The sequence below is a fragment of the Canis aureus genome, chromosome 4 (assembly GCF_053574225.1).
Source record: "Canis aureus isolate CA01 chromosome 4, VMU_Caureus_v.1.0, whole genome shotgun sequence".
Lineage (NCBI taxonomy): Eukaryota > Metazoa > Chordata > Mammalia > Carnivora > Canidae > Canis > Canis aureus.
The window spans coordinates 81,565,810-81,593,661 of NC_135614.1; the positions used below are offsets into that span (position 1 = coordinate 81,565,810).

At 32.8% G+C, this 27,852-nt stretch overlaps 1 long non-coding RNA gene across 1 annotated transcript in view; it reads right to left on the minus strand.

Annotated features, from left to right (window-relative positions):
- Nucleotides 1-249: 249 nt before the first annotated feature.
- Nucleotides 250-27,852, minus strand: part of LOC144313059 (uncharacterized) — a 54,048-nt gene continuing 26,445 nt past the window's right edge. The window contains exons 4-5 of the long non-coding RNA XR_013378758.1: nt 753-875; nt 250-460 (exon numbers count right to left, since the gene is read on the minus strand). This is a non-coding gene — a long non-coding RNA (uncharacterized LOC144313059). The remainder of the gene's footprint in view (nt 461-752; nt 876-27,852) is intronic.

Sequence of the window (27,852 nt, forward strand, 5' to 3'; positions counted from 1 at the left end):
AGCATGCTGATAGCAGCCATCTCTGCCATGGAATAACAGTGACACAGACATTCCCAGAGTTGCTTGGTGGAAGTCGGCCTGTCACCCATCACCAACCCAGGTATGTGTCCTGGCATAGAGTTTCCAATCTCTTGGTTATTTCTCTGTGTACAGGAAGGTGGAATCATAAGAAAGGGAGATGCCCATGGGTGAGGCAATTTGATTTTAAATAGCAAATGAAAAACATCATGATGGATTGAGAGAGAGGCCTTAGAAGAAAAGAAAAATGTTTATATGTTAATACGATCAGTGGGCATTGTTCACTGGCTTTTGAAGAAGGCTACCACACTCTTTCATTTTGCGCCGAGCCCTCCAAATCATGCTGTGATCCTGTGTGAGAGTCCATGGTATGCCATGCATTAGTAACTGAAAGAATTTCACTCTGAGTGTATCAGATGGCATTTAATGACATGACTGAATTCTAGGGTGAAAAAGAAAAAAAAAACAAATTAATACATATCAAGAAGTTATATTCTAATGGCAATAAAGAGTGAGTGAGGTGTTTCAGGTATAAGAATCAGGTGAACGTATTTGTAAAATAAACGGCTAATTCTCACATCATTGAGATGGATTTTATAAAAACAAGTCTATGATCAGGAAGGTTTATTTGAATGCCATTACTCTCATTTAGATAATAGATTGTTACAAATTGAATGAAGTAATGACAATAAAGGAAAGAGCTGGAGTAACTTAAAAAAAATTTGGAGGGGTACCTGGTTCAGTCAGTTAAGCACCAAGGGTCTTGGGATAGAGCCCCACATTTGGGCTCCCTGCTCAGCTGGGAGTCTGCTTATTCCCCGCCTTGCCTCTCTCCCCAGTTCGTGTGTACTCTTTCTCTAAGGTCAAATAAATAAATAAATAAATACATACATACATACATACATACATACATACAATCTTTAAAAAAAAGATTTTGGAGATGTAATAGACATTTTTGAATGAGAAGATGTGGGGGAGGGATCTTGCAGTGTCAAAAAATAAAATTGTGGCAAAATCTTACCTGAAGATATAGTTTGGAAATTAATTAATAGAAAAATAAGTATTTAATAAGCAATGGGAATAAATTAAATGACCTGGGAATGTGTGTTATTTGAAAAGATAGGAATGACAAGTTATTACCTCTAAACTCATGTTGTCCATTACAGTAGTCACTAGTCATCTGTGGTTATTTTCTTAATTAATTAAGAACAATAAAATTAAAAAATTACTTCCTTAGATGAACTAGTCACATTTTAGGAGCTCAATATCCACATGTGACTACCGGCTACCCCATTAGATAGCACAGATTATAGAACATTTCCATCACTACAAAATGTTTTAATGGACAGCACTGCCTAAAACCTCTGGAATTCAGGGATAGATCAAAAGACAGCAGCTATCATACAAGAATAAGACTCGGTAACTAAAAAAAGAAGGAGAAAAACAGAGAAATGATGGAAAGCTTTTCAAGGGAAGAATGGTCAACCATCTCATATGCTAAGAAGAGTTCAAAAATTAGAAACTAAACTGTCCTTACTCAATCCCAAAACACTTAACTGGTTTTATTACTGATCTTCAAATCAAGCATAGTAACAGGATAAAAGGTGCTTAGGCAAATGAGATTTAGAAGGTAACTTCTGACAATTTTTGCTTCCTCACTAATTTTTCTACACTTACTAACCACTGGTGTTTATACACTTCCAAGAAGATATGAACAGAAAAATACAAACTGTTATGTTTACATACTGACCAGATTTTCCAAGATTGTTGTGTTCCTCTAAGCAGATTAAGATACATGTACAAAAATCCCATTTCTAGGAAAAATTAAGAATCATAAATATTATTAAACAGAAATAACACTTATCATAAAAGTGAGGCTTACATACACACGTATTTTCTTTCTACACTTTAAAAATGTTGCTACAGTAGAGGCTAAACTTCTCATCTCTTTCACTTCAAAATATTGATTTGAAGAAAATAGTTTTGAGAGACACTAAAGTTATTCCACTTGCTTTTATTTTAAGATAAGAGTTCTTGAAAATGCTTTGCATACCTCTTATTACACATAATTGTTTTATTCCTAGAGACTTTTGTCCCTTTTTTATTATACTGATAGTATTTTATTTCCATGTGGGCTTTACATGTTTCTTCTTTCAATATATAATATTGAGTATATCTCCTTTATTTAATATTTCATACAGAATTACCTTCATAGCTACCTGTGAATGCCAAATTCTCCTGACATTTACCAACCATCTCCATTTTTCTCCCGCCTCTAAGATCTATTTAATGTTAGGAAAATATTTTCACATTGTTAAAATGGTAACTTTCTGGGAAAGAACTGAATGTGTAGAAATAAGACAAGCCACGGAAAAGGAGAAAAAAAGAATTAAGAGCATATTAACATATACACAGCTAGAAGCAAAGAAACCGATGTTTATGTATATGTTTATGTACATATACTTACACACACATAAATACATTTAAAATCAACATAAATGAAGACTGAATAGTAGTGATCCATTTCATAAGAAGTATAATAATCGTAGAAGTTCTTGAAGACAAAGAAAATGCAATTAGGCTTCTGGAAACAGATTTAGGATTTATAAAACAGAATTATAATTCAATAAAATCTATATTTATGTGACACTTATTAAAACAGTCTATGATTTCTAGAAATTAACTTGTACTTAGCATGAAAGTGAAATATTAAAATTAATAAAATTATAAGTGCTTGTGAACAATCATTCTGGAACTGATATGCCAAATAAAAAGTAAAAGCTAATAAAATGATATGTATAATCTACCATGTTTGACTTTGAAAAAGTTGCTTAACTTAATCAACATCTTGTATTCTATTAAAACTTTCAACCTGTTTGTTTATGTACATGATTTTTTAAAGTGGAAATTACACACTTTTCACTTAAGATAAACTTTATAATGAGAAAAGACGGCCATAGAATGAAATAATCAAAACATTTATATAAGTCTATATTTCATTATTTTTCTTAGTTGATTTTCCCCTTATTGACATGATGGAAGAAACAAATACTATACAATATTTATTAAGCCAAAATGTGTTTTTTAACGCAGTACTACCTTCAACTGAATATATCTAAAATATAAATATTCTATACAGTATTATGTAAAAATTAGCAACAGATAAAAGCTAGTAAATATTTTTTTTAGTTCTCTTTCAATATTTGTCTTGTCAGTTACTCAGATAAAAAAAAATCTAAGAAAATATCCTTTTGAGTACAGTGCAACTTTCAGTACTCCACTCTACTGTACATTGCACCCTGGAAATTACAGGGTTAGTCTCATATCCTTTGGCTTGCTACAATATGTCTTTGGGAAAGTTTCTTTGCCTCACCTGTATCATTTACAAAGGAAGGACAATAATGCATAACCACTGTTAAGATATTAAGCAATAATACACTTAAAACATTTAGTACAGAATGTTATACTAAATATTTGTATGTCATTTCTCTTGGTATATTCAAAACATGTGCAAATTAAGCTGGTAGGCTTTGACTTTAAGGAATTGTTAAGCAGGCATTTTTCCTAGGTCTAGTGTATTTTTACATTGCTTGCTATTAGTAACAGCAACACTTGTATGTAGTAAAATGTCTATACTATTCATGAAGGATACACTTGTAAAGTGCTAGTGAAGATAGAATATATCTGCATAAAATGGTGATTATTGTGAACATTTAAAAACATTTATAAAAAATATATATAAAAAAATAAATAAAAACATTTATATGATATCATCAAACAATAAAGTTTAACCATATTTAAATTATTTTTTATTCCTGAAGGGGTCATCCTTTTTTTGAAAAAAAAACTGGAGAGGAAAAAAAAATATTAAACAGAATTTCATGAAGACATGATTTCCCAGATTAAAATTTGAATTAGAATGAGATAAGTCACCGAGTTTCCTTAGACTGTCCTTTTAAAAGAACTGTTCACTATCATTTTATATTCATAAAGCAATCCAATTTAATACTGAAAAAGGAAATCAAAATTCTCAAAGGTACAAGAAAACAGATTGTTGATGAGGTTTTTTGTGTATGAAACAGAATATTTTCTGCTGAACAGAATAATCCTGATTGTCTTTTAGTACATAAAGTGTTTTCCTTTGTATTATCTGAATAACACATATATGCACAAACTAAAGAAAACTCTTTAATCACTACGTGATTATCAGATGTACTCACTTTGAAAAAATGATATAATAAATAATCCATTAATTTTCAATATCCCTGAATAGTATGCTTGCTTGAATATATACACATATTTTATTTTATTTTATTTTTATTTTATTTTTTTTTAAATGTTTTTTTTTTTTTTAATTTTTATTTATTTATGATAGTCACAGAGAGAGAGAGAGAGGCAGAGACACAGGCAGAGGGAGAAGCAGGCTCCATGCACCGGGAGCCCGACGTGGGATTCGATCCCGGGTCTCCAGGATCGCGCCCTGGGCCAAAGGCAGGCGCCAAACCGCTGCGCCACCCAAGGATCCCTATACACATATTTTATATATTTATGTGACATAATTTATGAAACATCAATATGAATTCCTAATTTAATCATTCATTCTTTAGCCAGTGTCATGAAGAGGTTACATTTACATTCTCCAAACTCTGTAACATTTTAAATAGATATACTTAGGGAAAAAGAAAATTATCTTGACAAACTATATACTTTGAATTGAGTAACTTGTTACTGTCATATTTTGTATAATTGTTGAGATTATGATATAAAATTAGCATCAAAAAATAATAGAAACATTTTTATGAGATATTCAGGTAAGTAACTTCTAATGTTTAGATATAAAATAATTTGTAATGAAAATATTCAATGTGTTAAAATAAGAATATATGAATGTAAAGGGAATATTTAACAAAATATTAATAATTACTTAATATTATTATTTGTGTTTTAATTTATCTAATATACTGAGAACTTTCCTTTGTAATAGATGTATCTAAACAAAGATCCTATTCAGAACAACATTTCATCTTGTCATTGTGTCTTTTGAGTCTCTTTTAATTTAGAAAAATACATTTCTTTGCAGATACTTGATCTGGTGTAATTTACCATGTTCCAGAACTTTTACAATCTGTACTCATGGAGTCATTTAGCTACTCTTCTCTCACCTCTATTACCTACTAAGCAAAATTTGTATCTGCCAGCATTTTTTTTTTTTTTCTTGCCAGCATTCTTAAATCCAAGTGAAACATTTTTGGCAATACATCTCATGTGATATTATGCATATGCTGCTCACAGAAAAACTAATATTTTTGTTCCATTATTTGTGTCCTAACAAATTTATTAGAAAGGTGTAATTTTTTCTCCCTTGAGAAAATTGTTGAATTCCTCATCAAACATATTGGATTTAATATCAATTGATAATACCTGTGTGAAATAATATTTCATTAGATTTTCAAAATGATTCAATAATTTCTCATTTATTTGTCATTCTTCTAACGAACTCTAGGGTTAGGAGATCTGTGTCACTGTATGATTTTATTAAATTAAAATTTGTAAGTGAAACACACTGTGCAGGATGGTGAGCCTCAACTCAACAAAAAACACAAGAGAAACTGAAATAATAATTTTCTGACTCACAGAGTCTCAGAGACAGTAAATGGCACACGTGGAGGAACCACAGGGGCAGGTGAAGTCAGGGTGCAGGCATAAAGGCCCACAACTGGGGGCATGTGATCCGATTAGGACCCAAGGTGGAGTGCTTTGAGGTTCCCACGCTAGGCTAGATAAGTCAGTTCAAACCAAAAAGAGTGGGTTTTCATAAGCTTCAGGGGGTCCTACCTAAGAAGTGCACGTGGAGAAGGTGCTGGGAGGTGGAGGAGACTGTTTATCACAGGTCTGCTGTAGTCACGTGAGAAAATTACATTAGCTAGTGCTTCTTCAGGCTGTTCTTTGGGTACCTGCTGGCAAGAGGAGGCCGGTGTCCCTTTAAAGCACCCCTGCAGGCCGCTAGATGCCAAGGCAGCAAGCTAAGTCTACATAGTCACCTCCTGTGTCAGCGAGCTTACTACTGTCAGTGTGAACGGCTCATCTCTTTGTCTCCCCTAGTGGCAACTCTAGAGACAACACTTTGAGATGAGAGATGTTGATGGCAAGCAGATCCCTGAATCATATAATCAAAGTGGTTTAGAGGAGTCTTCTATATATTCAAGAGGATATGTCTTTCTCCCTCTCTTTTTCGGTAATATAAGCTGTACATACTTTTTCTAAGCTTCTTATTCGTTAACCTTTTATTTTGTAGCTTTATTTTTTAATCATAGAAAAAATTTCATCTAGTAATTTTGGTTTAAATTTTTTACATTCAAATATTTCATTTTTTAGTTAAGTCTGGTTATGTTATGAGGCACAGATTAAATTAACATTTCCACATCTTTGAGATAGACTATGCAATTTCTATTCTTCTACTAATTCATCTGAATATTTATGTTAATAGGTTTTCTAATAATCTAATAGTTACTAATCTTTTAAATCATGGAATATACATTCTTGATTATGTGTGATAATTTTAAATGCAGTTTATTGTGTTTGAGAGTAATATGGGCATTCTATGTCTATATTAATATGTGACATTGGTTGCTGTTTTAATTCCAACTGGCATTTATTTATATGGATTCCTTCATTAACTACTCTCAAAAATGGTGTAAATGTAGTGGGATTTTTTGCCATTAACAAACTGAGATGAATGATCTAAAATATTCTAGGCTGCTCTTTTTGGGGAGTTATTTTTTAAAAACTTTGTTTTTCATAGGGTAATAGATCCATTAGACTATACCTCCACTACTGTGAATTCTGATAAAATATTTTCTAAAATGTATACTTCAGACTTCCAAATTTATTTTAAAATGTGGTGGCACCAATTAATCACATTATTTATGATTAATTGTACCTCTTTTAGTGGTTATTTTCTCCTTGTTTTATCTTATTTTGAATATGTGTGCTTTCTTTTTCGTGACTAGATGAGCTCATAGGTTTTTTTAAGTTGTTTTTAAATACTGGGTTTTTCCCCCTGAAATCTCTTTCTACTGTGTTCTAATTCATTGATATCTGCTTAAAATGTATTTATCGTTTCTTTCTTTTCTTTCTGTCTACATTGTTGTTCTTCACTTAACTTTTTTCATATATACATAATGTAAATGTAATATATAAATATAATGTACATAAAATAATTAATACATATAATATTGGTATTGACTTTAAGTGTTTAAAGCTTTAAGTATATTCCTGGGTACTGAGTTATCTTTTTCACACATACATTAATATATGATATTTTCAATATGATTATTTCAAAAAATTCTATAATTTGTTTTGCCCAAGATTTTTTTTTTAAGATTTTATTTATTTACTTGACAGAGAGAGAAAGAAATCATAAGCAGACAGAGTGGCAGGCAGAAGAGGGAGAAGCAGGCTCCCCACTGAGAAGAGAGCCCCATGTGGGGCTCGATCCCAGGGCCCTGAGATCATGACCTGAGCCAAAGGAGACACATAACCAAAGGAGCCACCCAGGTGCCCCTGTCCAAGATGTATTTGATAAGAGTTTTTGTGTTGTTTTGTCTTGTGTGTGTTTTGGTTTTTAACCCAAAGTAGTCATAAAATGCTGTTCATATTTTTTTTTTCTAATTTAATAGACTTAGTAAATTGCTCTGTTTTCCTTTTTAGTATACGGAAAATCTCCATGAGTTTCCATTGCTATTTGCCAAAAATGTTTATTTTTTAATGAAAATTACAGCTTTTAATGCATATATATATATATATATATATATATGATTTTTACCTGTTTAGATTATTCATGCTTTTTTTTATCACTTCATTTCCCTTGAATTTAGAAAATGTTTTAAAAATTAGCATATACTAGGTTAAATTTTCTTACATGTCCTATTGTCCTTATTATATTAAGAATATGTATGCTATTTGGTGCATAGATATCTCTACTTTTTTTAAGATTTTATTTATTTATTCATGAGAAACAGAGAGAGAGAGAGAGAGAGAGAAAGGCAGAGTCACAGGCAGAGGGAGAAGCAGGCTCCATGCTCGTTGCCCAATGTGGGAATTGATCCCGGGACTCTAGGATCACGCACTGAGCTGAAGGCAGACATTCAACCACTGAGCCCCCCAGGCATCCTGATATCTCTAAATTTCAAAGTGTCTTTGTAAATTGTATACATGAGCCATAATTTTTCTTTGTAATAAGCACCAGTAAAATTGATAAAACTTTTTTTTTTTAATGAAACGTTTAGAAGTCTGATTAAATGAAAAATACAGGAAAGGAGAAAAAACACATAGATATTGGAAACAAAAAATAATTCTAATATAATACTTCAAGCAACTCTGGAAAAATTAGAAATCCTGGAAGCAATAGTAAATTTTGACCAAAATATAAATACTGATAAATAAAAACCCAAGATTATAATTTTTCCTGAGGAAATAGTTTCAAGCTTTGTAAATTCAGACAACTTATTTCTCCCATCTAATCTTCTATGTTTTTTTATTTGAAAAAATAGTGATTATTATGGCATCAATTTCACAGGATTTTTGTAATAATTAAATGAGTTAGTATATGGAAGTTCTTAAAACAGATCAGCATATTTTAAGTGGCATATACATATATACTGTTATTATATGTATTAATACTAGATAGCTACTTTCTTTGAAACTAGAAATCAATGACAGTATAAATGGACTTTATTAAAATTTCCAATATTTTATTTCTACTTACTTATTTGTTCTTATTTATGACTTTGTAAATCCAAAAAATGACTGAAATATGCATTTTTTTTAATTTTTAAGAAACCAGCAAAGAATTTTTCTTAAAATATACTAAGGTTAGTATCAAGAGGAGAATATTCTATTCTTTTTTTAATGAGCATTTATTCACAAATTAAATAATCAAATTAAAAATTAAGTAATTCGCTAATACACTATAATATATAATAATACACTATATAATATACAATAGTGTATATTATATAATGTATACTACATATTACAATATATATTATATACTATAATATTCAATATACTATAATATATAATACACTATAATATACAATAATGTACAATACACTATAATATACAATATACTGTATTTTAACATAACTAAAATATAGTAATTACATATTGTATGGAAAAATAAACACAATTAACTAAGTAGGTTCTAGTTCATCTATACAAGGGTAGCTTAATACAAAGTCAATTTTTTTTAATTTCTAAAAAATAGAAATGGAGTAGTTAATTGAACAAAAGTTATAACTTATGAATTGGAAGTCTATAAATTGGATTAAATAATTTAGTATTCCAAAGCTAAAAATGGTCTGAGGATTGATAGCCTAGAGACTTCTGAAAACAGCAACATAGTAGAATAGTTAGGATGACAAATTCTGGAATCAACTTTCTGGGTTTAACTTCTGAAAATACAAACTGGTACTATTTCCCTCATCTATAAAATAGAGATGATGACGTTGATGATGATGGTGGGGGTGGTGATGGTGGGGGTGGTAGTGTGGTTATCACAACATAAAATGGGATTTTATGAGAATTAGTTAGGAAAATGAATTGTAAAAGTCTCAGAACAGTGCTTGGCACGTAGTAAGGACAGATTGCTGAGTAAATAAAAATTTAAAACTTATGTCATATAGGCTCTGGACTTAAAATGCAGAAGTATGATTAAATAATAATGTTAATGGCATAGAGGCCAACAACATTATTTGTGAAAGAGATCAGAAACACCCCAAAGTAGTTCACTTGACAAGCCAGTACATCATCACTTGCTTACACTGAGATCTATCCTCCTCTACTCCCATTCCTGCTCATTACTTCTTTGGCTAGCGTCTACCCAGGGATCTTTTTCCCACTCATGTTCAACACCACTAGTTATTGAACTATTATTTGATAATATATTAAACTACCATTTGATAGTACTAAACCATATGAATGAGAAGCATTATAGTGTACTACCATTCCTGTTCATTATGAATGAAATTATTGGTACATGTATATATTAATTTTTATAAACAAATAATGGCAAAAAGTATCTTACTCCCTGGTCTTAATTATTAGTTATTATTTTGAAATAAAGTGAAAGTTTTGTTTCCACATTCTATAGATCAGTACAGGAAGAACATCTGTATGCTACAAAGACTATTCCATTAAGAATGAATAAATCAGTGTTACTATTCTTGGTATTGCTGTCAAAAAAAAATTACGATTCTTCTCTTTAGGAAGATCCAGCTCTTTGTATCAAACGAAAGGTTGAACACACAAAATAAACTGTAACAAAATTCTCTAGGGGCTTGTGATAGTGACTAGGTGTCAGAGAAGATGGTATTTCTCATTCCCATTTTGGTTAGATTAAACTCCTTTGACTGAGTGAATCCTAGCTAATGAGATGAGGGTGGAAGAGATGTACAGAACTTCCAGGCCATGGGACCAGGATACCCTCATTAACCATTGTACCACCACCACCCTCCCTTTCCCCATTTTTCAATGACTATAAGAACTGTGTACCATAAGATGGAAGAGGTCACAATTACCTATCTAATTTTAGAGAATTTAAATACACTAACTGGAGGAGTACCAAAAAGGACAGTGATTCAACTTGCCTTGAAAAGGGGTGTGAAGCAAAAATAAAGTTTTGTTGAGATTTCTTTACCAAGACTGAGGAGTATTTGCTACAAAGAGCTACTATTGCTAATTATGCTACACAATACCAAGACATCTAACTTAGTATGATAGACACAAATATTTTTCCTTTTTTTTAATATTTTATTTATTTGAGAGAGAAAGCATGAGCAGGGAGGAAGGGCAGAGGGAGAGGGAGAAGCAGACTCCCTGCTGAGTGCAGAGCCCAACACAGGGCTCAGTTCCAGGACTCTGAGACCAAGACCTGAGTCGATGCCAGACAGTTAACCAACTGAGCCACCTAGGCAACCCAATGGACACAAGTATCGATCAGTATCCACCAAAAGTGTTTAAAAAGAAAAAAATAAATAAATCATTTTACATTAACTAATACATATAAAAATGTATCTATTTATTGGAAGATAAAGGCTCAATTTCTTTTCTTGAAAAATGGATGTTCTCCATTAGTATGCCTTTTTTCCCCTATATAAATTAACTTGATAGTGTAAAACTGACAAACTTTGATTCTTTAAAGTGAAACAAGAAGTCAAAGATAAAGAGGAACAGTTTGAGTGAATAGGCAGGTTTATATGAACTGCTTCCTTTTATTTTTATATTGTCTCATCCTAACCTAAATAGATACCATCTTTTTATCATCTTGTTTTCAAAGAGATTTTCCCATAAATACATTTTTCACACACATTAGATTATTTAATGTTTAAAAATGAACGATTTTCTATACACGGTTCATTCTACCACCGTGCTTTCTTCAAACAGGAATTTGCTCTAACAGTATTGATATACTAGGGAATATTTTGAGCACAAGGCTAATTTCAAATTTGTGTGTGTGTGATTTCATATCCAAGAACCACTTGGTGATCAAATAAAAATGCACCCAGCAGAACTGAGCCTTTTAGGAATATAAAAGCACACACACATACAAGCATGCACAGACACAGACACACACAAACATCTACCACTTACCACAGTTCATTGTATGTGCAATAAGCCCTGCCCATGGGCATCAGACATTACAATTTCCTTCCGATTTCAGGTAACCCTACTACCACCTTTTCATAACAACTAGAAAGACACAACTCTCTGGTACTTAAAAAATTTAAGGGCTTTCTCAAGGTGAAATGCCGTATCTATCATATTTAAGCATTTAACTGTTAACATGTATAAATCTGTGCTATCATTTTTATTACATTACACTCAATTTTGCATGTGTCACTGAAAATGTTTCTGATGGTTTGGCCCCCACCCGATTTTTCACTGTGCACAACTGTGCATAGTAGGATGACCTTTAGGAGCACATATATTATAATATAATATAACTGAATAGAAATATAACTGATCCCATCTGTCTGAATATCAAGAAGAAATTGAAAAGCATTAGTCAGCCTGGAAAGACAAGTAATTGAGATTTGGTTTAGAAATTCTAATGTAAAACAAAACACAATTGTATGAATAAGATAGCACTCCTTACTCTGGAATATTTACCCATAATAGCTGTGCTTCCAGAGCTGAGTGTGTTGTCATGGATTTTTCCTCAGTTATTCCAAGATCCTGAAATTTGTCATCATTTCAAGAAGCCACAGAAAACCTTTTTCAGAAGGTTGCCTGATAGGTGTATACTTCCCTATACTACCCTCAAAATTCAATTCACAATATTTACATATGCCAGTATGTGTGTAGTATACTGCATAAAGAAATGTGTGATGTCAACAAACAAGATAATTTCAGGAATTTCAGGACACCAGTCATAATGGATTAGGGCCCATTGTAATGACTACAAATAACCTTAATTACCTCTGTTCTGAAATTAATAATGATTATGAGTTCAATGTCTGAATTTTTAGGGGTACAAAATTCAGCCCATAATACCATATCACAAAATTATTATTATTATTACTAACTACATAAAATAAGCATACACTTTACCAAGGGATGTGGGTTAAATACTTCATATTTTTCTCATTTATTTATAAAATTAATAATTTAATAATTTAGAGAGTTAATCTGAAGTAGATTGTCTCTAATCCAGAAAAAATGTTTCACTTTGATTTTTATAACATCGTTATCCTCACTTCATAAAAGGAATTAAAGTAATTTATTTTCTTTGCTCCTTAATCACAAAAGAACACCATACTATACAATATTTCTTGAAGAGTTATTTTTTTCAAATGCCATTACAATCCTTATTTTCTGAATTTAAATGTTGCTACAGGGACATACGGTCTTCTAGAATGCATTCTATCTTTTTAGAGATTTGCTTCTTCTGTGAAAAAAAATACTATCTCCTTAGTTTTTTAAGTTTGTTATTTTCCTTAATTTAACATTTAACCTTTTAACTTATATTTCCCTAACTCATTTAAGTGTTTCCATATTTAGAAAATATAATTGCACCTCTTATATTCATTTACTTCAAGAAAGCATTTTAAAATTACATCTTAAACTATTTTCATATATTATGTAATGCTATTTTATTTTTCAAGAATACCAGTTCTCCTCATGTGGAATGCCCATTTATCTGAATACAGTTATTTTCTAATAATTTTCCATTTTGTTCCTTTTTCATTTTACACCAAATTCTGAAACATTTTATGGCCATGAATTTATTTTTAGCCAAGTCTGTTCTTTCTTTCTAGAACATGTGGTTTTGTTAAATAACTAAAATAGGCATATCTTCCATTTCTTTTTTGAATCTTTTCAGTGCATTTTAACTTCTTTTCTTTATTATTTATTGTTTCTTACATATCTTACTTAGATATTTGTAAATTATTTTATTTTCTTCATAACGAGTTATAATTTTGTGCTTGAAATTTTTTTCAGTCATGAAAACATTCTTCCTGTTATATATTCATCTAGCACTTTTTAAAATTTTTGTAGTTTATTCCATTTTCTTTATAATATCTATGCATGAATATACTTTTTGCTTAGTAGCAATATTAGAATGGGTACATATTTGTCTACACCTCTACTCACTCAAGGAAAATATCTGTGTTTGAGGCAGTGGCCTCGCAGGTAAGAGACAAGGTAGCTGGCAGGTTTAATTTTGGTTTATTTTTTAGAATAGATTATCTCTCATCATTCAGCTATTCCTTCATTGGAGCCATATGTCTCTCTGCACTTCAAGAACTCCTTTTGGGATGAGCATATGCTCCAGGTAGGAGATCATCATGATGACAAACTGTAGTCAGAGTGCTCTCTTTGGTGATGTAGAGTACATTTATTATTCTTCAACCAAGTTGCAGAAATAATTACAGAGGCCATGGAAACTGATCTCTTTTCTTCCATGATCTCACTTCCAGGCCATTTTTCTTGGTTTATCTTGCCCATGATGTGGTAATGGGTCAAACTAGAAGAGTTCCTCCTCCTTGCCATGTCCCAACCACATCTTTGAACCAAAGAGCATCATTGGTGTTTGCTTGCTTTTTTTTTTTTTTTTTTTTTCTTTTCAGGACCATTTCACTTGGCTTTATTCTAATTTCATCTGAATTTCAGTTATTTGATAGCTATTATTAAGCTTTATTCTTTATAGTTGTATCATTTATAATATGGAAGATTTTTCTAATTTTGTAATTTGTTTTCAGAAAAATACAGAAAAAGAATAAAAATTGCTATGTTTTTGCTATCTTTATTAAAATATTGCATATTATAATTTTAAGGTCTTATTCTAAAGAACTATAAACTGTATTTGGATTCCTACTCATCAGTTACATTTTATGAATATGATTAAATCTATCTTTATAAAACATAAGGGAAGAAGTATATAATGTTAATGCATAGATATACAAACAAAATAAACATAATTTTCATAAATGTCTTCTAATCTTCCCATTTGTTCTTTAAAATACAATAGAGTTGTGTACATATTTTTTTTTAAGAAACATTTCCAAAGCACTGTATTTTTGACCAGCTATATTCCACCAATCTTCCCTCCTGTGCTTGGTTACAGTGAAAAGAAACTATGTTAACTCTTTAGAAATTAAGACTGCATAGAAATGCTTTTCTTTATTATATCCAATAATATAAGTAAGCAAGCTCTAAAGTATAATCACTTTAAACAGTGTCAGAAACCGATAACTTAGTTTATATAGGATGTCCCTATTTACTTAATTGTAGGATGTTACTGAGATATATAGCAACCGTCTGATTAATAAGCACACATTTTCCCTAGTCCTTGATTTCTTCAAGAATAGACAATTATCAGGAAGTTTTATTAAGTCTGAACCTAACAAACTGAAAGTTGTTGTAATTGTGGTTGGAAAATTTGCTCACTCTCAATTCCTCCTAGATTTCTTCCTCTGAGGAGCCCCCCCCACACTACAGGCAACAGAGTCATGGCAGCTGTATGGACAAGCAACTTTCCTTCCTGCCTCCAGGCTGACTTCAGGCCGACTTCAGGCCATGCTCCCTTTGAAAGCTAGCACATTCTATTATGGGGTGTGCAGAGAAACCCCCATAACTGTGCTGTCATTACATGGCAGAAAAAATCATTCCCTCTACATACTGCTCCTATTACTACCAATACATGACATGAATAGCCTCACCTTTTTTTTTTTCCTATACATTTATAGTTTTGGGAGTGTTTTCCGTATTTCTATTAATTAAATAGAAATTTAAAAGCACAGACAAAAATGGAAAGATAGTATACCAAGCATCTATATGCTTGCCATTTAATCCAAGATTTACCAACAGTATAATCATCTTATTTGTTCTACTTTCTGTGGTTTGCAATTGTGCTGGCATTTTTTAAAGCAAGCCCGTGACTTTTTTTGTTATTCAAATAAATGCCTCAAATGAATTATCTACCTGATAAGGATCTTACTATGTGCTAACAGCTAAATCATGTAATTTCTCCCACAGTGTTCTCTCTGACTTCTATTTTTCACCCAAGTTTGGACCACCATTATTATACTTAGTTTCCTGAAACAGATGGCTAGCTATTTTTTTTTTTTTCTTCTCTGGTAATGTTTTTCTGTAATCTTCTACTTAAAGAGCACCTGCTGTGGTCTTTTGAAAAGCAGATCTGATCATGTCACTCCTAAGTTTAATAACTTTTAAGAGTTATTACCTTCTAAATAATGTCTAGACTCCTTAATATGTGTCATATGGTTCTTTGTAACTTGGCAACTGATAACTTCATCAGCCTTTCAACTGATTCAATTTAATGCAGTGTAGTCAATATTTTCTCTCTGTTAGTCACTGGATGTTTACATATCCTATTTGTTGGCTGGAATAACTGATGCCCAGTCATGAGCCTTTTAGGTTTAGCTCAGATGCCCCTTTCTGCAGGACGTATTAACTGGCCTTCCAAGTCCTGGTTATCTGTCCTTTCCAAATGCTCACATAGCACATTATAATTACCTCATCACTTATACTGCAAAGCAAGGTCCTAAGCACTTGTCTCTATCATTCTTGATTTATCTTTTAACTCTACAGCTGTTCAGTTAGTAAACTTGCTTGATCTTACCTGCAAAACAAGTTCAATGTTTTCACTTCTCTGCTTATCCACTGTTTCTAACTGAACCAAGTCACCAAATGTTATGACTGAATTACTGGTCTCTCTGCTCCATTTCTTACTTTAACTCTACAAATACTATCTACAATTAAAAAAAAATCAAGGGAATCTTCCTATCAAATAATTAAAAAATCCCCATGATAATGATTCATCTTGGAGTAATTTATTTTTTTCCAGTATGATCTTTGTGGCCTGGCCCTTGCTAAATCCCCTTACATTATCATTCTAGGTCATTGTCTACTTTCCACATACTGTTCAAGCCCAACTTTCTTTGTTACTGGAAAGTGTTAAGATTTTCTTTATCAATTCAAGGGACACTACTACTTCTCTAGAGTGTGTTTCCAACAACTTTTGCAAAGATGGCGCCTTCCTATCCTATCCTTCATGTAAATGTTATGATGAGAGAAATCTTTGAATTCTGCCATTTTTCTCAATACTATTAAATTTGCGGACTAAAGGATACCAGGTTTCCTTTGTTGTTTGTGAGTATTCTGCAGATCCTTAAAAAGAAGGAGTATTCTCTTTTACTGGAGGTGAGCATTAGAGTTCTTCAGAGAAACAAAACAAACAGGAGGTGTATAAATACAGAAGCCGACTTATTATAAGGAACTGGCTAACAGTTACAGAAGCTGGCACATACAAAATGTGTTGTGTGGTCCAGCAAACTGGAAACCCAGAAAGGCTGATGTTCCAATCCAAAGGTTGTCTGCTAAAGAACCTTCTCTTCCTCAGGGGAGGGTTAGTCATTTTATTTATAATGCCTTCAAGTGATTGGATGAAGCCCACTGACATTAGAGAACAATCTGTTTTACTCAAAATCCATCAATATAAATGTTAATTTCATTCAGAAACACTCTCACAGAAACACCTAAAATAATGTTTGGCTGTACCATGGCCCGGCCAGGTTGAAGTGTAAAATTAACCTTCACAGAGTCCAAGTGCCATAGTTATACGTAAGACTCCTTTAACAATTATGATTATGTGGTGTAGGTCCACTTGACCCATATATTTGTTCCCATACTTTTCATATTCAGATTGGGAGAAGTGTAATGAAGATGTATATTGTTACTATGTTACTTTTTTTTCCTTTGCATCTCCTATGGTTTCAGATTTATGAAAATTGGGGAGCTGGTTTAATAGATAAATAATTATTCATATTCTCTCTATGAACTTCACTGTGTATATCCTATACTATAAAAAATCCACTTTTGTCTCCTTTACTGATACTATACTTAACTCTATTTTGTCAAATATGAAGAGTATGATCCCTATTTTTGTATTTTTCTGCTATATATTTGAATGTTACTTAGTTTTCACCTTTTAAATATCCCTATATGTGTTGCTTCTGTACAGAAACATCTTAGACATCTTTAACAATCTGAATTTTTTATCAATAAGTACTACATTCTTATATGTGCTGTCTTTTTACAAAAAAAAATTAAGATTTATTTATTTTAGAGAGAGAGAGAGAGAAAATGAGTATGAGTGGGGGGGGCAAAGGGAGACAGATAATCTCAAGCAGACTCCACATTGAGCACAGCATCTGATACATGACTCGATCTCATAACCATCTCATAACTCTGAAATCACAGCCTGAGGCAAAACCAAGAGTCATACCTTTAACCAACTGCACCAGACACCCCACCCTGGTGCTGTCTTTTTTAAAGCATGTTTTTGTTTTTGGAGACGGTTTATATATTTATTTATTCATGAGAGACACAGAGAGAGAGAGAGACGCAGAGACACAGAGGGAGAAACAGGCTCCATGCAGGGAGCCTGATGTGGGACTTGATCCCAGGTCTCCAGGAACACACCCTGGGCAGAAGGTGGCGCTAAACAGCTAAGCTACCGGGGCTGCCCTCCTCACACAAATTTTAAGTTGTACAGGGTCTACTTTGTCAGACACCTATTGTATATTGTAATTACATTGAATAAGGCACTGGTAGAAATATTTCCTGTCATCTTATTACACTTGACAACTTTTCCTCTTGTCCTGGACAGGGTTCAACTCTGATCTACTAAAGCCTCTAGTTCTTAAATTCCTTTCAAACCCTTGCACTTACTTCTATACTTTGAAGTAACACTACAGAGTTCAGTGAGAGTAGGTTTTTCTTACTGAATCTTTGCAAGGGAGGTGTCCATTCATTTCTCCAACCAACACATCATCCAACCAAATAAATATGTGTGTACATATAAATGCAATTATACCCATGTGTGTATGTGCCTGTATGTGCATGAGCATGAGAGAGAGAAACTCCCTACCTGTCAACCAATAAAAATACCACTGGTTATCTTTCACTTAAAATCACTATGCATCTCACAAGAAAGGCGTCCTTGAATGTAAATGAGGTAAACACCACAAAAGTTTGAAGTATCTTCAGGGAAACAGTATCAGAAAACAGGAAAATGAAAAAAAAAAAGAAAACAGGAAAATGTTGTGATTAGCCAATGAAGAAAAACTCTGGTATTCATACTTAGAGAACAGAAAGGAGAATAATCAAGTAAGTAATGACACAGGAATGCAAAGAAGAACCAGTACATTACAGCACTCTGGGAGCCATGGCAAATTTTCCAAGGCCACCTAGCTTAAGACTTTTCATACAACAGTAAGTTCTACCTCTTGTCCTCACTTACTTATTTTCCACACAACATCCAGAGGGCATCTTTCATAATTTATGTCAGATTGAGGTCTATTGTGCTTAACCTATAAATGACTTATTTCACTCAAAATAGAATCCAAAATTCTTCCTTTGTTCTCTTCTTTCTCTGAGCTCAAGTAACTTGGCCTCATCCCCAACATTCTCTCAACACTTGGATTCTCTGAAAGTTCCCTGAACAGACCAAGCTTGCTTGTGCCTTAGACACATCGTCTCTACCTTCCCTTAGGAGAACATTCTTTCCCACAGATTTTGGCTGAAAAATTGCCACAAGAGAGGGGCCTTCTGGTCTATTTACAAGAGAACCATCCATTCTTCTACTTTTTGGCCAGGTTTTGTTTATCTATAGTGCTTATTATCAGCTGAAAGATAATTTCTATTTGCTCAAGTTCTACCCACCTCATTTGAATGTAAGTTTTCTAAGCTCAGAATGGTCAACAAATGTTTATTGAATGCATGAATGAATGATGGTGCCATTTTGGTGGCTTCTATATAAATGTAACATCTAGAACAACAACTTTAATATAGTGATAGGCAATAATACACATTCTGAATAGTTTGTGTAAGTGGTTAACTTGGATCAATACTATTTGTTTCATAACTACAGTTCATTAGCAAGAAGGAGGAATGTTAATTAACAGTATAATCATAGATAAAAGCCTGTTAAATACATTTGATGGAGGAGGAGTTTGATTCACTGCAGATTAAAATGTGATGGGTCAAGAACAAGGTATTAAGTGACTAATTGGTCAAACAAGATATTTATGAAGGCTAGAAACAAATGTGAGTCAAATAAGAGGGACTTAAGATAGGCAAAAATATAGGTATTTTGCAGTGGAGAGAGAAGTGCTAAAGGAAAATCCTCAGATAACCTAAAAGTACTCAGGAAGATAAACGTTTCTTCCATTGACATACAGAAAGACAGAACACATTTAGAATTGACCACATGAGGAACCCAAGAAAAGAGTGTAGACAAGAAAAGTTTACCTATAAACACTATATATGAAGGAAGACCAATCGTATTTTGTGGACCACTGAAGAAAAATGGAAAGAATCCTGGCATGAGAGCCAAAGTGAATAGTGTAATGTAACTGTTAAATATCAGCCTAGTGGTGCCAATGGAAGGATGAAAGATAAGTACCTTGACTGCAAGGCTTAATTATACTAAGATCACATGCATTATCTGATCCATTATTAGGAAACCTAAGTTTGAATCAGTCAATCATAAACAGTTGTTACATTTTTACAGAAGTGAAATAAACTAGGGAAGTGTCCCTCAAGAAACTATTGAATAATCTTTTATCTTTACCATAGTAATTTCACATTGTCTGATATTTACTCTCTTCTCTTGTACAGATTGTTAGGCTGGGAAAGATGTACAACTTGCTCCTCCCCACACACAGAGCTTCACAAATACACGCACACACCATAACTAACCTATCTCCAACATTTTTTTACTATTGCTTCTCAGAAACTTAACTTGCTTCAGCCTTTGTGCACCCACGTTCCCTCTCATTCTCATACATGTGTGTAAATGTTAAGTAACCCACAATATTTTCATACTAAAGGCTGAATCCAGCACTGGTTGAGTTAGGATACGCTGAGATGGTATCATGTGATGGGGTTATATGACAGAAAATGAACACAGCATCGATTCCTTGATCCATTCTTATACCCCTTGTTAACACCTAAGGCTTAAAATGGGCAAGAGAGGTTAGTTTCATATAAATTATGGAAGTATCTGTTTTTTAATACATAAAAGTCTTATGCTTTAGCAACTCTTGGCTTCTGGTGGTAAAGTCTTTACCATTTTAAATAAAATAATGCTAAAACTCATGCAAAACCACAGGTGGTTCAAGAAACATTTGGTACTGTAAGAGGGTAGAACTCTCCTAATAACAAAGATTATTTTTTATTTATAGTAAGAATTATAAGTAATGGGTTCCATTATATTCTGTTAATTTCTCCTGAAAAAGAGTAATTAAGTTGATCTGTAAAATCATTCTGAAACACTTTTCACCTTTATTAGTATTCTTTTGAAAATATTATTTAGCTCATATTGAGTTGAAGATCAAATATATGTTCATGAGTTCTATTTTCTAGAAAAATTCTTCTAGTGCTATATTTTAAATATTTGAATTAGCATAGTGCTAGTTTCTAAAGGTTCCATTTTAAAGGTTCCATTTCTTAAAGAGTGGATGTTAATGTAAAATGGGATGGTCAATGATGATATTATCGTCCATGCAGTTCCAACTGTAATTAACATGTTCTAGAAATCAAATATTCTGTCAAACAAGTAAAAAACACTTACAGATCACAATATGTAAGACAAAGTGTTGGTTGTTTGTTTTCACAGTATAAATGATAAAGAAAAGTATTCTCAGAGTATGGTAGAGATTTGGCAGTGAATGAAGAATGAAAAAAACAACCAATTGCAAAAGTAACGGACATGCTGCATTTACAAGCTGAAGATCTTTAGAGATTTTCCATGTCTCGATAGATCTCAGAGTTATTATAAATAATAGGAGTATGTAATCCTATTTAAGCAGCTTAGATAAGGGCATGAAATGTATTGACCAGAGTAATTCTTGTGAAACTCCATACCCTGTCACTTCACATGTATCAAGCCCGATCTAGACACTCCTTTGCAAAGATGTCTGAGAAAACAGCCTGGAGATCAGTATAGCAACAAATCTATACCAATCTACATCTTCAAGAATTTTACAGCATTCCTCTTCAGCTTCAGTTGAGAGTGTTCCTGCTTAGACTCCACTAATAATAATGCCTTAAAAGCTCAAGTCCACAAGTATGGTGGATATGCTTTGTGGTTTCCTTGATAAATGTCAGACCAGTTGAAGTCAGGTCACATGTTTTCTCATTTCATGGGAGAACTTGGTCCTTTTTACAATGACACAACATTCCAAAAGACTTTTGCATGGCTTCACATGGGGTCTGGATCATGTTGCACATATGTAGGCATGGCTTTCCATGACAAGTATACAATATGTTGAATTAATATATTATCTTTTCATGGAATTTGTATCAATTTAGTACATGCTATAAAAGTTACATTATATGTTCAAAAGCTTTGCAACTTCTAATATGCTATAGTTCTATGCTCTCAGGCCAAATAGAAAAGATCAAGGTCCTCAAAGTAGTTTTTGTATTCAATTGCAGGATTGTTTTTAAGTATCATATGACTAAAATTATTTTTAGAAAATTACCATATGCCTCTAGGTTTCAAAAGGACTCCTGTATTTCTGCTTTCAGTTCATTTTTTTCAACATCAAAGTTTTTCAAGTTAGAGGGTATTTTTTAAAGTATATTTATTTTCTGGAGGCTCAGCCATTTTCTGTATCCCCCAAATACTATACAATTCACAGGCATTTTTACATAATTTGCTAGCTTCTTCTGTATTGATGACAATTAGTCCTTATTATTCCCTATTGGGGTAATCAAATTTTGGTGAGTATGTTAGCTATCTAAAATGTTGAAATTATGTGGGTTTTTATACTAGTTTCATAATAGATTTGCTTATTTAGCATAATGATATAATCTACTGTTGTAATTGGTATTCAGTTAAATTTGTTTCTGGTAACCTTTGCCTGTCTAAAGCTTTTTTCATTTCTTTTTTCACTGTACCTTTTTTATTAGCTGTATGTTTTTCCTTGCAAATGCCTCATCAGTTTTTGAAAACACTTTCTTTATAAGTTAAAGAAAATTGCCAATTTTAGAAAATCTCTTAACCCAGTATAACCTACTTGACCGATAACCCTTTTATGTTTTGATTATAGTTTTCTTGTGATCATTACACACTGCCACTGAGAACATTTTCTGAGTTCCTTCTTCAAAAAACAACAAAAGAGCAATGACAAACATAAGGCAATAACTTCAAACATAAAGCAAAGTGAAATAACGAAATTTTCTAAAGACATTGGAGTTTAAAAGCAAAGTCAGAGAAAATACAATATAAAAAGCGAATATGTGGAGATTAAAGATGATTAAAAGATACTTTTAAACTCCCCAAAGGGAAATATCAAAATATTCATACTTGATATTTTACTAATTGTGTGAGCTTGCCTATGAAAGAGACTAATGTATTCAGAGCTGAAGTTATTTGAGAGTTTAGTTTTTATCTTATTATTTGTAGGCAATTATAAAAACTCCCTATAGAATTATTTACAAAAAGCAACCCGAAAACATCTGAAGACACACAGACATATTCTGTGTATACACACACACACACACACACACACACGCACACGCACACAATGATGGACCTAAAAATAATAGACCAACTCATAAATATTTTTCTCTTATTCTCAGGGATGAGCTACTAATAATGGGACTAAATGTCAACAGCTGGGGCATCTGGGTGGGGCTCATAGGCTGAATGTCTTTGGCTCAGGTCGTGATTCCAGGGTCCTGAGAATCAAGTCCCTGCATTGGGCTCCCTGCAGGGAGTCTGCTTCTTCCTCTGCCTATGTTTTGGCCTCTCTCTCTCTCTCTAATGAATAAATAAAATCTTAAAAAAAAATGTTAACAGCTACATCTACTATCCTAGATTTAAATCTTACCTCAATTGAGTATCTTTAAACCTGTTACTTAAGGCTATTCACATTTACTTCTATACTTTATCTACAAAGATACACTGGTTGTAGATATAAAAATTCTTAATCATATAAATAATTTTTATACAATTCTTATATAAAAAGCACATATTTTGTATGATATTTGAGTCCATTTCTTTTTTTTCCATTTCTTAACCTTGAAATCCATGTGCTGATTTATCTTCATTTATAGGAGTCTGATAATTATATTTAACAAAAAAATTAAACACCATTAAATAGTACCCTCATAGTCTAGGAAAAGCCTGAATAAGCTAATTTGAGGTCATGTTAAATTATAAATGCATGTTGTATTTCAGGATTAGCAAGAGAAGAAAGCCAAAATGAGGAGAAAGCTACTTTTCAGCCAATGGAGCAACATCAGTGAAGAATACTGTCAGCTAATTACTAGGGCAATTTGTAGGGAAACACATTAAAATCACAGTAGAATATACAGTGGAAGCATAGATAAGCATATTATAATAATGGAATGTGTACAGTCTTACTCATTCTATAAAGTACAGTGATCCAGAAAAGTAGCTTCTTTGCTATTTCCCTTTAGTGATTTGGCCTCTTGTTTTCCCCTCGATGATTCTCCCACTGAGTATCTCTTCCACTAGATGTCAGGCAAGAGGAGGGAGTGGTAATGAATCTAAAACCAAGACCACAATTACTTTCTAAAGCATTAAAATTGATGACTAAATGCAGCCAAACTGAATAGTGATCAGCGTAAGGAAGATAAAAAACTCTGATAATTAGTTTGAACTAAATATTAATAACAGCAGCTGCAGGAGAGACTATATTCTCTTAAGGTTCCATCAGTCTTTATTTTATCTTTCTCTGGGAAATATTCCCTATTTAGAAAGTTTAGCTTCACTTATGTTTTCCTAAAACAACATGTGCATCGCCTCTGTAGTACTCAACACAGTTCTGACTGAATAATTTCTCAAGGTTAATTTAACGCACACCTCCCCACCAGCTCCCAAATACAAATCTTCTAAGATAGGGACTTAGTTTTTTTAAATTTCTTCATCCACAGACTCAGCATAATGCACCGGGAGACAGTATATGTTAAAAAATTATGTATTGATGAGCACTGAGCAATGTACAGAATTATTGGATCACTATATTGTACATTTGAAACTAATATAACACTGTGTTTTAACTATACTGGAATTAAAATTAAACATACACAAAGTATTTAAGGAGTAACTAAAAAAAAAAGGAATATAATTAAATTAATGGCATTATACTGTTTGGGCTCAATTTATTCATTTATCTTAACCAGTAAAACTCATGAGAATGATACATGGAGACTTTATAGTCTCTTTATTAAACCAGTTATAACATTTAAGTAAGATATGCTCAGAAGAATGCCCTAATGATAATATTGATACCTAAGGGAAGATACCCACAAAAAGAGGATAGAAACACAGATATATGGGCTCTCTAAGCATATGAACGGTATTTTACCATGTTATAGTTCATTATGTGGCATGCTGAGAAATTTAAAATTGCATATTAGAAGATAACACTGTCCTTGCTGCTCTTGTCCAGTTCATGTTCCATGCTCTTTCTGCCTTGAAATCTATCTTCCTCGTTCTTTACGGCTGAGAAGATTCTGTGCTGATTCCTCAGGGAACATCTACATATTACCTGCTCAATAAAGTGTTCCTCAGTTTCCTAGGTATATAATTGTTCAGTTCTCTCTGTTCCCATTGCACATTTTGTAACCTCTGCAATTTAACAAATTTTATTGCGCTTAGCAGTTTACATGTATGTTTCCCCCTATCTCTTGGATCTCCTCACAAAATGAACTATCTTTTTTATCTATAGTAGTTTTCACAGTACTTGACATGTTAGACTCCTAGAAAATTTGTCAACTAAAGTAGTAAAGTACATTTAGGTTGAAGGAGAGCTAAAGAGCTTTATCATTGAGAACAGATATTGAAATAGTATAATCAAATAAAGATTAAGTTCCATTAAGTAATATAAGACAAAAATCAATTTTTAAGAGTTATATCCTTCTTTTACTTCTATGATTTGATATTTAGCTATTCACCTCCGTTGGATGGTTCTAAAAGTATTTTAAGTCTTATCACTATAAATATGTGTTTCTTTAAAAAAAAAATTTATCTATTGATTCAACTGAATCCCAACCATAACCCCATCAAAATAATTTGATAGATTTTGAATCTAAAATTTATATGGACTATATTCCTCTAAAAAGAGCCAAAATATTCTTGAAAAAAATAGAGGATTTACTCTACAAAATTTTATTAAAGTTATAATAATGAAATAATGTGGGTTTGTCACAAGGATACACTTATATAGCCCAACACATAAAGAGACCAAAAGGACACCAATATTTATAAAAATGATATAATGAAGATAAATCAGCATATGGATTTCAAGGTTAAGAAATGGAAAAAAAAGAAATGGACTCAAGTATCATACAAAATATGTGCTTTTTATATAAGAATTATATAAAAATTATTTATATGATTAAGAATTTTTATATCTACAACCAGTGTATCATTGTAGACAAAGTATAGAAGTAAATGTGAATAGCCTTAAGTAACAGGTTTAAAGATACTCAATTGAGGTAAGATTTAAATCTAGGATAGTAGATGTAGCTGTTAACATTTTTTTTTAAGATTTTATTTATTCATTAGAGAGAGAGAGAGAGGCCAAAACATAGGCAGAGGAAGAAGCAGACTCCCTGCAGGGAGCCCAATGCAGGGACTTGATTCTCAGGACCCTGGAATCACGACCTGAGCCAAAGACATTCAGCCTATGAGCCCCACCCAGATGCCCCAGCTGTTGACATTTAGTCCCATTATTAGTAGCTCATCCCTGAGAATAAGAGAAAAATATTTATGAGTTGGTCTATTATTTTTAGGTCCATCATTGTGTGTGTGTGTGTGTGTGTGTGTGTGTGTGTGTACACAGAATATGTCTGTGTGTCTTCAGATGTTTTCGGGTTGCTTTTTGTAAATAATTCTATAGGGAGTTTTTATAATTACCTACAAATAATAAGATAAAAACTAAACTCTCAAATAACTTCAGCTCTGAATACATTAGTCTCTTTCATAGGCAAGCTCACACGATTAGTAAAATAGCAAGTATGAATATTTTGATATTAAATGTCATTTCAGAGCAGCATAAGAAAGAGCCAGTCTTTTCAATAAAGGGTAATTATTAAATGAAACATCCATATAAAAATGTAATGACACATACCTTAACTATTCACAGTAAGTAATCAGATACAGGCAGAATTTATATCTAAAAGAGAATTTTAATTTTCCCAGCACCATTTATTGAAGAGACTGTCTTTCTTCCAATGGATAGTCTTTCCTCCTTTATCGAATATTAGTTGACCATAAAGTTCAGGGTCCACTTCTGGGTTCTCTATTCTGTTCCATTGATCTATGTGTCTGTTTTTGTGCCAGTACCACACTGTCTTGATGACCACAGCTTTGTAGTACAACCTGAAATCTGGCATTTTGATGCCCCCAGATATGGTTTTCTTTTTTAAAATTCCCCTGGCTATTCGGGGTCTTTTCTGATTCCACACAAATCTTAAAATAATTTGTTCTAACTCTCTGAAGAAAGTCCATGGTATTTTATAGGGGTTGCATTAAATGTGTAAATTGCCCTGGGTAACATTGACATTTTCACAATATTAATTCTGCCAATCCATGAGCATGGAATATTTTTCCATCTCTTTGTGTCCTCCTCAATTTCTTTCAGAAGTGTTCTATAGTTTTGAGGGTATAGATCCTTTACATCTTTGGTGAGGTTTATTCCTAGGTATCTCATGCTTTTGGGTGCAATTGTAAATGGGATTGACTCCTTCATTTCTCTTTCTTCAGTCTCATTGTTAGTGTATAGAAATGCCATTGATTTCTGGGCATTGATTTTGTATCCTGCCACGCTACCAAATTGCTGTATGAGTTCTAGCAATCTTGGGGTGGAGTCTTTTGGGTTTTCTATATAGAGTATCATGTCATCAGCGAAGAGGGAGAGTTTGACTTCTTCTTTGCCAATTTGAATGCCTTTAATGTCTTTTTGTTGTCTGATTGCTGAGGCTAGGACTTCCAATACTGTGTTGAATAGCAATGGTGAGAGGGAGAGAGGGGAAGGGAAGATGAAGCTGATCCCTCTCTCTCCTGTCTCCACATTGGAAATAAAGAGAAGCAACGTGTCTGGAGTTGCAGAGCTGGAGTCTGACCTGGGGTGTCCTGGGTGCCAGCTGGGAGCGTGTCCTCCTAGCATGAAGAGCTCGGGAACTACTCTGTGTCTATATCCCATCTTCACCACTTCCTAACCTAACCCTATGTCCTTTGGTGGATTGCTGCATCTCTATGCATTT